This window comes from Esox lucius, chromosome 19, assembly GCF_011004845.1.
Source record: "Esox lucius isolate fEsoLuc1 chromosome 19, fEsoLuc1.pri, whole genome shotgun sequence".
Lineage (NCBI taxonomy): Eukaryota > Metazoa > Chordata > Actinopteri > Esociformes > Esocidae > Esox > Esox lucius.
The window spans coordinates 15,385,965-15,396,493 of NC_047587.1; positions in this window are offsets into that span (position 1 = coordinate 15,385,965).

Sequence of the window (10,529 nt, forward strand, 5' to 3'; positions counted from 1 at the left end):
GTTCAGGAGAGTGGATAGAATGATTATATGCAAATAAATCAAGGGGCACTATGTATTTACAATTGTTGCTGGCATTTTACTCAGCCCATGCCATTGGCCACAATGTAACTCAATGGATATTAAATAAATTCTGACTCATACAGAAAAAACTATTCCATACGCTGCAGTGAATGTATTGTAGGAAATGTTCAGGAGACTATAGAGTGATTATATGCACACAAAAAATCAAGGGGCACTGTGTACTTGCAATTGTTGCTGGCATTTTACTTCGCCCATACCATTGGTCACAATGTAACTCAATGTAACACAATGGGCAGAGTAAAATGCTCCCATGGCAGTTAGTTCCACAATGAAAAGTGACTTTTGTGAGGTTGACCACAAGATCAGGTCTAGCCTGAGATTAGTTGTAATTATCTCAGGCGGAAAAATTAGCTTCTGGTCTAGATCTGCCTGCATTTTCCTGATCCGGGCATTCCGTTTTTGTAGTTGAATTTGCTTGAGGTTATCCTGCTATAATGAAGGCAGTAGGTTTTAAGAAAACGGGCAATGTAGGAGAGACATCATTGAGGGTCCTTCCAGAACAATTGCCAGTTGTCTCAGGACCTGTGTAATTACACTGGTCCAATTAAATATAAGGCCACGCATCATACAGATGTCTTTTGATAATTTATTTCCACATTTTATTCATAAGACACCATGAAAACTACAAAAATAAAACACACAAAATACAATGAGTCAAATATACTTTTTTCAGTCATTCTGCAGTCTCTTAAGCACATTTCTTAACTAGACGTTCCCCACAATGTTAGCGTCACAACAGTACAGAAAGTGCATTTAATGCAAAGAAATTACAACAAATATGATAAGGCTGAAATACAAAAGCACAATTATCGTGTGCGCCTCTTGGACCGTACAAAATATTTGTTTGAGGCAGTAAATGTTTTCTCTGCAGCCACGTTGGCTCTCTCAGTATTCCTTTTCCCCGCAATGCAACAGGTGTGGCCTTCGCTAAACTCTGGTAATTTCACCTTTGACCTCAACGTTATAAAATGGCATTTGTAATAAAGAACGACAAAGTTTAAACAATATTTATAAGGTAAAATATTTTAGTAAAATTTTAGATCAAACACCCCTTTTTAAACTCTTATTACATTGTTTTAATGTTTTTAATTACTGTATGTCTCCAGGGTCATGCTCAGTCTCCCTTTGGTGCATTTATATTCTTCAGCGAGAATAGAGACAGGCAGTTCCAGAACACCTTGCCCATACAAGCTGATTTTGTTGAGGCACCGTGTGAGTCCAAGCCAATTCCTGATGTAAGAACTGACTGTTCTCTCCAGCTTCTCGACTTTAGTGATGGGGACCTTGTAGACTGTTAGAGGCTACATCCGACGGGTGAGCAATCCAAACTGCAGGCACCACAGTTTTGACTTACCAGTAAGCAATGTGTTGTCAATGCTAACAAGGCCTTTTATGGTTTCTTCACTCAGTTGGTCACTCTGATCTGATTCCTTGAGGCTTGCGTTGTACCACCGCCCTAAACTTTTGACTGGCAGTTCCCTCACCATTGGGATGGGTGTTTCACCGATATGGAATCTCTGATCTACGAGTTGCCCTCTGATGATTGATATGCTTCTGGATTTGCTGGGTTTGAATGTCATCCATGCCCACGTTGTGTTGGCATGAAGTTTTTCCAGCAACCGTTTGGTACACGCGATGGTTGAGGTCAGAGTGGTCATGTCATTCATATTGGCGTGAATGGGAGGTAGGCGGTGTCTAGACTGCAGACGTTCTGTTCCTACAACCCATTTGGAAGCTTGGATAATCGCTTCCATTGCCATGGTGAAGGCTAATTGGGAGATGGTGCACCCTGCCATTATTCCCATTTCCAATGCTTGCCATTTTGTTGTATACTCTGTTGTTTTAAGGCAGAATTGCAGGTCTTTGATGTAGTTTCTGACCAAGTATGTGATGGTCGGAAGAACTCAAAGGCTGTCCAGAGCAGAGAATGAGGGACGGATACAAAATCATTGGCTAGGTCCAGGAATAAGATGTGCCAGTATTTTCCTTCCCTCATTGCAACCTGGATTTGATGCCATAAAATGCTTGTGTGATCTAAGCATCTTGAGAAGACTGATGTACCAGCTTTCTGTATCGACGTGTCAATCAAGTTGTTCTTGTTCAAGTAGGTTGCCATTCTTTGAGCAACAATATTAAAGAAAACCTTCCCTTCAACATTCAAGAGATTGATTTGCCGGAATTGGTTGATGTACAAGGCATCCGTTTCCTTGGGGATTATCACTCCCCCTGCTCTTCGCCTTGCTTTTGGACTAGTTTGCTTCTTCCATGTCAACTTCATTTGTCTCCACAGGAACCGTAGAACACCTAGGAGTGTTCTTGTACAGCCAGTAGGAAAGTGCATTTGGTTCAGGAGCCAAAGATTCTCTTGCCTTTCTCACAGTTCTCTTGACCTCACTCCACCTTGGAGGGCTGTCATCCATCTGATGTTCCAGCTGAGAAGTAGGAGGCATGTCTGGAGGTAATCTAATATAGAAGTAACAAAAGCATGGATTAGTTTTTCTGAATCAGTTTTTGACAAAAAGTTTCAGATTTTTGCAATGTTCTGAAGATTGAAAAAAGCAGCTCTTGAGATGTTTTATATGTTCATCAAAGGAGAGAGCAGGGTTGAGGGTAATGCGGAGATTTCTCACAGATTTTTGGAATACAAACATTCAGCTTTCGAGGTTCACTGACAGATCTGCCAACAAAACTTTGTTTATTGGGTTCTAAAACAAGCATTTCTGTGTTTTCTCTGTTACATCAAAATATACAACTGTGTTATCATCATAACAGGGAAAATTTACATTGTGATTCCAGATGACATCACCACCCAGAGGCAGCATATATAGTGAAAACAATAATGGGCCCTTAATCAAGCCTTGAGGAACACCAAAACATATTTTTGGTTTGGCAGAGGACATGAAATCCACACATACAAACTGATATCTTTCAGATAAATAAGATTGAAACCAGGCCAGAATGTGTCCACATAGAGAGAAAGGAAACCCATATTGGGAAGGGAGTGATCAACAGTGTCAAATGCAACACTAAGATCAAGTAACAACAAAACAGATGCAGAACCTTTGTCTGAGGCCATTAGAATGTCATTTGTTACCTTCACGAGTGCAGTCTAAGTGCTATGATGGGGCCTGAAACCGGACTGGAGTATTCCATAAATGTGTTGATATTCCATAAATGTGCTGATGATTTGTCTTCAGGAAGGCATTCGGGTGTTGGGAAACACATTTTTCTAAGATGTTTGAGAGGAACGGGAAGTTGTATATTGGCTTATGTCTGGATCCAGATTAGATTTTGTAGACAAGAGGCTTTATTTCCCAATATGTTAATGAGTTTGGTACACATCCGGAGGATAGGGAGCAATTAATTATGTTCAGTATTGGCTGACCTAGCACAGGAAGAGCTCCTTAGGTAGTTTTGTTGGAATCGGGTCTAGTTGACAATTTGTGGGCTTAGAATTCTGTACCAGTGAGCTAGTTTATTGTTGCGTATTTCTTTTGTTTTTAGTGGTGCATCCATATCAAAGAGTTGAGTTTAGATCCTCGATTAGATCATTTGCAAATGTATTTACTACATTAACGATGAGCCTGGAAGAATATCAAGAAATGTATTTGTAGTCAGATAATTTATATCATTTCGGGATATTCACTAGCGTAGCCAGGAGAACCGTGGTCAATTTGGTTTTATGTTTGATATTTAAAGTTTGCTTCTTAATCGTGCACCCCAAAAACATCATACAAAATGACAGTGATATAGAGTCATGGCCATTCAAGGCAGTATTACCGTTCTTCTAGCAGCAGGAGATTATGCTAGCAGCGCTAACTCAATATAGTTAACAATATCAACCATTTTTGCTTTTTGGTGAAAGAGGCCAATGCCATCAGGGAATACCTTTGCCATTAAAGGGTGCACATCGTCTGCAACAATGCTTAGGTAGGTGGTATGTGTCAAAGTAACATCCACATGAATGGCAGGACCCAAGGTTTCCCAGCAGAACATAAACCCATAGCATCACACTGCCTCCGCCAGCTTGCCTTTTTCCAATAGTGCATTCTGGTGTCATGTGTTCTCCAGGTAAGCGACGCACATGCACCCGGCCATCCACGTGACGTAAAAGAACATGTGACTAGTCAGACCAGCCCACCTTCAATTGCTCCATGGTCCAGTTCTGATGCTCACGTGCCCATTGTAGGAGCTTTTGGCAGTGGACAAGGGTGATAAAATCACTGAAATTGAAAATGGCAAATCTAAGGGGCGTACTCTAGACAAAGGAGGTCAGTTAACCTAATGCAAGTGCTTTTAGAGGTACATGTCATCTGTACAGGAAGCTATTAAAAAAAGTTAATGTTAATTACGTAAGAGTTAAAAAAAATACAGATAATAGATTTGGAAAAAGAGTTGTACCTTTCAGGAGGTAAAAGAACACACCACACTTGTTTGTAGATCTCTAGCTTATACAGTGGGGAGAACAAGTATTTGATAACCTGCAAAATCAGCAGTGTTTCCCACTTACAAAGCATGTAGAAGTTTGTAATTTTTATCATAGGTACTCTTCAATTGTGAGTGACGGAATCTAAAACAAAATCCAGAAAATCACATTGTATGATTTTTAGTAATTAATTTGCATTTTATTGCATGATATAAGTATTTGATACATTAGAAAAGCAGAACATAATATTTGGTACAGAAACCTTTGTTTGCAGTTACAGAGATCATATGTTTCCTGTAGTTCTTGACCAGGTTTGCACACACTGCAGCAGGCATTTTGGGCCACTCCTCCATATAGACCTTCTCCAGATCCTTCAGGTTTCGGGGCTGTTGCTGGGCAATACAGACTTTCAGCTCCCTCCAAAGATGTTCTATTGGGTTCAGGTCTGGAGACTGGCTAGGCCACTCCAGGACCTTGAGATGCTTCTTACAGAGTCACTCCTTAGTTGCCCTGGCTGTGTGTTTCGGGTTGTTGTCATGCTGGAAGACCCAGCCACGACCCATCTTCAATGCTCTTACTGAGGGAAGGAGGTTGTTGGCCAAGATCTCGCGATACATGGCCCCATCCATCCTCCCCTCAATACGGTGCAGTCATCCTGTCCCCTTTGCAGAAAAGCATCCCCAAAGAATGATGTTTCCACCTCCATGCTTCACGGTTGGGATGGTGTTCTGGGGGTCGTACTCATCCTTCTTCCTCCTCCAAACATGGCAAGTGGAGTTTAGTGCAAAAAGCTTTATTTTTGTCTCATCAGACCACATGACCTTCTCCAATTCCTACTCTGGATCATCCAGATGTGTTGTGGCGACTGCTTCACTCAACATTTAATGGAGCTATGGAGCTAGTAATAGATGGCATTTCAATATCCAGGATTCAAGTAAATTATCTTTACGTTAATTTCATGTCCATGTTCTTTCATGTCAGAGTTCCTGATAGTCTATGAAGTAGTGTAGGGTGTGTGTGAAGGTTCATTAGTTCAGTCTACTGCCTCCACGAGCAGACAGAGTCTATCGATAGGCCGTTGAAGGATGTTAGTCTTAGTTTTAACTAAAACACTTCTAACAAATCCTTTGGAGTCTGGGAAAGTCTTAACAACACAGCCCATGAGCCATGAGTTCCTTGGTGCTCAGGACGAAGATTCCGCTTTGTGCTGTTCCACTTGCTTCTTTGCTGCATGATTGGAAGATATTCCCTTGTCCATCGCTTCCAGAATAGATCTGCCAGATAGTGTTTGTCTCCATCTTCTCCTTGAGTAAAGAACTCTCTTTTCAAAAAGTCCTGGTGGCATTATTGCTTTGGCTTTTAGCTGAAGTAGATGGTTTGGGGTGAGTGGTTCCAAATCATTAGGATCACTTGAAAGTAGTTATTGGTCTATTGTTGAGGATAGCTTCTACTTCACAGAGTGCCGTTTGCAGAATCTCATCATCAAGTGTTTGTTGCTTTAATACTGACGTTAGGATCTTTTTGACCAATCTGATCAGCCTTTCCCACACTCCACAATGGTGGGCTCCAAAAGGGGGATTAAATGTCCATTTTATTTCATCAGAATGTAGTGCCTTTTGAATCCTCTGGTGATTCAGTTCCTTCAGAGCCTCCTTCAGTTCCTTTTGTGCACCAGTAAAGTTAGTTCCATTATCTGACCTGATACTTATGATTAGTCCTCTTCTGCATATGAATCTGCGTATAGCATTTATGCAAGAATCTGTGGTTAGGAAGTTTGCCATCTCCAAATGGACTGCTCGACTCACAAGACAGGTAAAGATTACTCCCCACCGTTTCACTTGTGACCGGCCCCTCTTCACCTCTATGGGACCAAAGTAGTCAATGCCAACATGACTAAAAGGAGGAAGGTCAGGATAAACCCGATCTTCAGGTAGATCTGCCATCTTCTGTTCTCCAGGTTTTGCCTGCATGCGTCTGCAGAAAATGCAGTCTCTGATGATTTGTCTTCATAGAGTTTGCATGAGGAAGCCAAAATCGTTGTCTTAACCAGGATAACATATGGCTTCTTCCAGAATGTCCGACTTGGAAATGGATATGTCATAGAATCAAGTACGATGTATTATAAGAGCCTTTAGGTAGAATGATTGGATTCTTTAGTTCCACTGGCATTGCAGCTTTGTTTATCCGACCTCCCACTCTCAAAATGCCTTCATCAATGAATGGATCCAGTTTGTAGATGGAGCTTTTCGAACCAAGCGGTTTTCCTTTCTCCAGTTGAGTAAGTTCATAACTGAAGTATCGTCTTTGCTCAAAGCAAATGAGACTTTTCTGCTTCTTTAATTTCTTCCACGGATGGATCTCGCTGGATAATCCACGGATGGATATCGGCTTCTTTAAGATGTTTCATTCTTTCCTTTAGGGATGTGTTGGGTGTCTGATACTGTCCAGACCCATCTTTCAGGCAAGTTTTCCTTCTTTGACTTAGCAGTCGAAGTAGTGTTCTCATTTTCAATATCCAATATGCCTTGATGTCCGCCCTCTTCAGGCTGTTCCATAATGAAATACTCTCAATAGATGAGCTAGTTGGGTCTTTGTTCTCAGCACTTACACTGTTAACTGTAATACTCTTTCTTACCACAGGATCATCCGGTAGAATAGAGTTTTCGGCCACTCCCTCTTAATTCTCTCCAGGAATTCAGGACCTTTTAGCCATCTTGATCTTAAGAAGGAATCTACCTGCAAACCACGTGATGCATCATCAGCTGGATTGTCTCTTGAATTTAAATTTTTCCATTGGGTTGTGCAGGAGAGGTCATGGATTACTGCAATCCTGTTCGCCACAAATGTGTGTAATCTTTTGGTTTGATTATGGATGTATTTCAATACAGAGGTGCGATCTGTCCAGAAAGTTGAGTCCTGGAGTGGGTGATGCATTTCCCTTCTTAGCATTCGATCCACTTTTACAGCCAGCATAGCTGCTGCAAGCTCAAGCCTAGGTATTGTGATTTGCTTGAGAGGAGCTACTCTGGATTTCCCGAATACAAAGGCTACATGGATGTTGTCCTGATAATTTTTGAATCTAACATAGCTTGCTGTGCCATAGCCGGACTCACTTGCATCACAAAAGTGATGAAGTTCAACTGCCCTAACAGGGTCAAAGTTCTCAGGTTTTATACACCTTTTCACATGAAATCCACTCAGCTGATTCCCCTCTTCAAGCCATCTCTGCCCGGGCCTTTTAAGTTCATCCGAGATAACTTGATCATCTACATTTTGACCTACACAGCTCCTGGAGGATTTGTTTGGCCTTAAGGATAAAAGGGGGAAAGGAAACCCAATGGATTGTAAATTGAGCTTACTGTGGAGTGAATACCTCTTCTTGTAGCAGGCCGACTCTTTGCAGCCACTTTAAAGGCAAAAGTATCACAGTCACTGTTCCACTGGATTCCAAGAGCCCTTTCAATTGGGGTTTCATCCTTCATCCTTTCTTTATCCAAATCCAGTTCCTTTACTTGTTTGGCTTTGTGATGCTCAGGAATAGTTGCCATGACTTCACAATTGTTATTGATCCACTTGGTCAATGTGTAACCTCCCTAGTTGCAGGCATCTCCAAGCTCTTTTGTGAGCTTAATGGCCTGGTCCACTGTTGCCACAGACTTGAGGCAATCATCAACATAAAAGTAGGATTTAATTGTGTTAATGACCTCCCTATCATATTTATCATAGTTGTCTTCAGCAGTTTGGCGCAGGGCATAGTTAGTGATGCTCGGTGATGACACAGCACCAAAAGGGTGGACTTTCATTCTGTAGACCTCAAAAGGTTAGCTGATATCACCACCAGGCCGCCACAAAAATCTTAAGACCCTGTGATTTTCATCCACCTGCACTTGGTAGAACATTGCCTTGATGTCCGCCATGACAGCGATTTGTTCCTGGCGAAACCTTAGAAAAACTCCAATGAGGGTGTTCATTAAGTCAGGACCTTGGAGGAGCTCTTTGTTCAAGGATGTAACTCGGTAAAAGGAGGTACAGTCAAACACCACTCTAAGCTTGAGCTTTTGCTTGTGGTAAACACCATGATGTGGTATATACCAAACATGTCCATTATCTCGGTTAAGCTGCTCCCGTGGTACCTTTTCTGCATAACCTTTATTCAGTACGTCCTCCATGATGTCTTTATATTCTGCAGAATCATTCTTGAATTTCTTCATCAGGTTAAGTGTACGCTGTGCAGCCATTTCATAGTTGTCAGACAACTTTTTCTTTGTCCCGAAAAGGTAAGTTATAGTGACCATCTTTCAGGGTTATTGAACTTGACATAAGATCCATAAACCTTCTGTCCTCAATTGACATCTCTTTTCTTTTATCATACTTGTTTTCAGAAAAATCCTGGTTATATTGTTTGATGAGAAGATCGTTCAGCTAAACAACAGAGATCCGGTTGGCTGACACTGCAATGGGTCCAGAATGTTTTTCAAGGGTGCCAGCCTTAAGTGGTCCGTTTACCACCCATCCTAACAATGTTTTGACTGCATATGGTCCATTGTTTTGGCTGTTGATAACCCGCCAAGGTTCCATTGCTCTCAGGACTTCGGTTCCAATAAGAAGTGCTTGGTACATTGAACCAAATGGAAATACACATTTCTACTGGAATCTGGTCCTGCCCTGAAGTGTTCACTTGTTCGAAATGCCCCGACAACAGTTGTTGGCTGGTGTTATATGTTAATATCAGCACTAGGGGGGAGAAGATAGCTTAGTGTTTAGAACATCTTAACGGTTAAGTTGTCAGATCGAGACTGAGTGTTTATTACAGGTTTAAACAAATCCGGCTTTATTCTATTAAAATCTACTCTAAAATTAGGTTAACCTATTGAATGTGTTGGTGAGGAAGAGAGACAAGGCAGTATGAGAAGTCTTCAGAAAAAGAAAAAAAAACACCAAACATGGCAGGCAGTGGTTGCCATATTCCATGCCCCCTACGTACTCCATAAAGACGCCATGCATCACCCCATTACTTGGTTTTTCCTGGATAGCTCACTGTGTAAAGACATGCATTTACTGCCATATGTTGTTGGTTCAAATCCTGTGAGAGCCAGAATAAATTATAACCCTTTCCATTAACAGGTGGGCAAAGTAATTCCCTCTTTTTGACAGAAATACTGTCCTTTTTAATTCTATTAAAATCTACTCTAAAATGAAGTTAACCCGTTGAATGTGTTGGTGATGAAGAAACAAAACAGTATGAGAATATTTCTGAAAAAAACTTTTGATTGACAGAGGACTATAGAGTCGAACTTTGTGGCTTTGACATCCATTGTAAATCCTTCAGTGTTGATGTCCATCTTGCCTTTTGGCCACTAGAGGCCTTCCTCCTAATCCATACGAAATGGGGCAAGGCAAGCGCTTTCACAAGGATATACTGGACTTAGAACGCCGCTACCAAGAACAGTGTAATGAGAACATGATAGGAGACTACATTTGGGGGCTTATTCATGAGAGATTTACAGTATAATCAAATCTCCAAAAACAACTCACTTCTAGATCTTTTATAGTCGTCATTGTATTACTTTAGTATAAATATAAATGTTAATTTGCAGTCATGTGTTGTTTTTTTCTGACTATGTGAATGAAAAGACAAATTTGCCTGTTCTCATTGGAAGTAGGTACATTTCAAAATATCAGTCCTTGTCACAAAAGCAAATTTTGTGGGGAATAATAATCACTTTTTAGGCATAAGCATTTACAAAATAAACCTTACTACTCAGGAACTACAATTGTGTTACAGTGTATTCCGTGACAGAAATATTGTATATTTAAATTGTACGCATTCAACATTTATAGGGGTATTTCAAAGAACACCCATCCTCTGCAGGTTACAACTAGATCATTCAACATGCTGTTAAGATTTCATAGTTCCAACTAAAATAAAGTGGTTGGACTGAGAAAAAAAACATGTGCAGCTCAGTTGTTCTCCCACAGTTACTGCTTGAACGCTGTCTGATAGAACACAATATAGTCACAG